The sequence below is a fragment of the Camellia sinensis genome, chromosome 1, assembly GCF_055761805.1.
Source record: "Camellia sinensis isolate YWXY chromosome 1, ASM5576180v1, whole genome shotgun sequence".
Lineage (NCBI taxonomy): Eukaryota > Viridiplantae > Streptophyta > Magnoliopsida > Ericales > Theaceae > Camellia > Camellia sinensis.
The window spans coordinates 126631428-126634138 of record NC_138961.1 but is presented as its reverse complement, the minus strand read 5'-3'; positions in this window follow the sequence as shown (position 1 = coordinate 126634138).

The window sequence follows — 2711 nt, the reverse complement described above, 5'->3', positions numbered from 1 at the left end:
ATATTTAACCACGCAACAATACACTAAGCTTAATACTACCATACCAAGGCAACCTCTTGGAATAGTCCCATAACCAATCCCTTTCTACACATCTCCTAATAGTATACTTCTACAAACCGTAGAACTAAAACAAAAGAGAACCTATAATTAAAAGCAGTCATCGTGAAATAAAACTTATTCCCTCGGTAGACCAGAAATTCTTGCCCCATAAAGAAACTCAAGTCACTCTCACGCTAGCCACTCTTAACTAATTCAAACACTAACACTGTTAACTCCTAAGGACCTAATAAGGAATTCTTAAAGATGTTCTAAGGACACCGATTCATCTAACCTACTTCTTGGTATGAACAACAACGCTTTACCCTACATTGATATATAAGACTCACACTTTATTCGCCTAACTACTCTTCTCACCTAGCACCAAAACAATAATACTCCAACACCAAACATCCTTATAATGGATCCTGTATACGCGTAGACCGCTTGAGTGACCAAAACACCACACTCCCAGAAATTTTACAAAAGAAGCTAACTGCTCAAGCGTAACAAGTACCGCTCGAGCCAACATTGCTCGAGCGCAAGAAATACCATTCGAGCGAAGAATGCTATCCTCCCAGTATCTCTGCAGACCTCCAAAAGTACAAGGAGTTCTCAAAGATAGCTCGAGTAAAGAAAGTACCGCTTGAGCAAAGAGGCCAAAATCTAGGCAAAATTTCTATTAAAAAACAAACCCCCAACCTATCCCAAGCACAACCACAATACTCAAACAACCCAATACGAATGAGAAATAAGACAAACAAGAATACCATCAACCATTAAAGACAAGGAAACCCGAATCCAAAAACGGTCTGGTCTAAATCAAAATTCATTATATCTCTAGCACAAACCAAAATGTGCACCCATTCTAAAACAATTTCATCAAACACAATTTATTTAGCATAACATACCATCCTTAATCAAAATAAGGCTCTCTGGTCATCACATTCCCAAGTCAAAACGCAATAGTTCATACACGTCAATACGAAGATTTTCAAATTCCATGACAACTCATAAAATAAACAATCCACCATACATACATACATAAACAAAGTCATAATATTTCAATGGTCCACACCATACCGGTTACAAAACAAAACGACTATATAATTATTACAACCATTAACCTTTTGATCACAAAACAAGATAACCAAAATGGATTGCCCAAAACAGCTATTCCTCCGCCTACACCTCCATCAGAACCCTAACCATACTGCTAAGACGGGTTATTCTCAACCCCCGGTACACTCCCAAAACTATGACGCTAAGGACAAGAACTATAGATGTGACCTAGCTGGCCACACTTGTAACAATCACTCTCTCCACTCTGAGGGTAAAGGTTCGACCCTCCAATAGCCCTCGAAGTTTGGCCTACTCCGTTCTGGTATTGGTATCGTCCCTGCCCAGATGGATAAGGCTGAACCCGACTAGATTATGGATTACCCAAATAAGTTTCCGATTGCGTTCAAAAATGCCTAATATGACCCGGTTGCTTACATGCATGACAAATAGGTGGCCCCCAAAGATGTGACTAGTTCGAAGCCTAAACTGGTAAAGATCCTAATAGCTGCTCCCCTTGTGAGAGCTCAATCGCCCTAAGTCCCAATTGGCTAGATGATCCCGTTGGTATAACTATTGGTCAAGGCAACACCTTTGTCCTTCTTATTTGGCTCTTACTAGGCCTACCACGACGTCAAACTACAGGAGTTGCCGAAGTGGTCTCCTCCCCACTCCGCCCCATAGCTAATACTACGACCTCCACATAAGTCGTCGTTTCCACAAGCATACGATAGTTCTTATGCCAAGACCCAGTAATCCTTCCCCAAACATCAACACATAACTTACTCTCAAACTCCGCCCAACAGAGCTCCTTGGTTTCCACTAACTCTGGAGCGAACCTAGAAAGATTGGTAAACCATACCTCAAATTGTGCCAAAGGTGTAGTACCTTAGCACAACTCCAGAAATTGCTTCCTTAACTCTTCCTGTGTGGAAGGAGGAAAGTCATCACATCCTCGCCTAGACATCCTAATCAAAACATGCATAACAAATTTAGCACACATCAAATGGTGCTCCCAACAAAATCTCATACACTCCTGCATTAGACACACAACATATCACCTATACAACACACGCAGAGGTGCCCATCAACGTTTACTACCACCACCCAACATGTCTTTATTAAAGAGAAAACACGTAACCTAGGATACATAACATGAGTACCCTTTACTAAAATACCAACACAGTCATATAACGATTATTCGAACCACCACATTGAGACTCCACTCAAATCACACATCACCTACCATATAACACATAGCATATAATGGTGCTAAGTCTACAAAGATAGTTATCCGTTCCAACGCTCAGTTAGATTTTTCATTAGAAACAACGTTGATCAAGCACGTTTCCAATAAGACCTCCAAGTTAGTCAACTAGACACCGAATAATATCTATGAGTCTCAACACCATACCCACATAAATGCAACACATAAGCATGTTATCACTTAGCACACAACATACAAATTTCCTCACTGAGCATGATAAGCCCACTATGGCCAACCACTTCCCACAAGCCCAAGGTTTTCAAACCTGGTTAGCTCTAATACCAAGTTGTCACACCCTAGATTTACGAGGTCTGGCCCACGTGAATAAATCACCCAACGATAAATAATA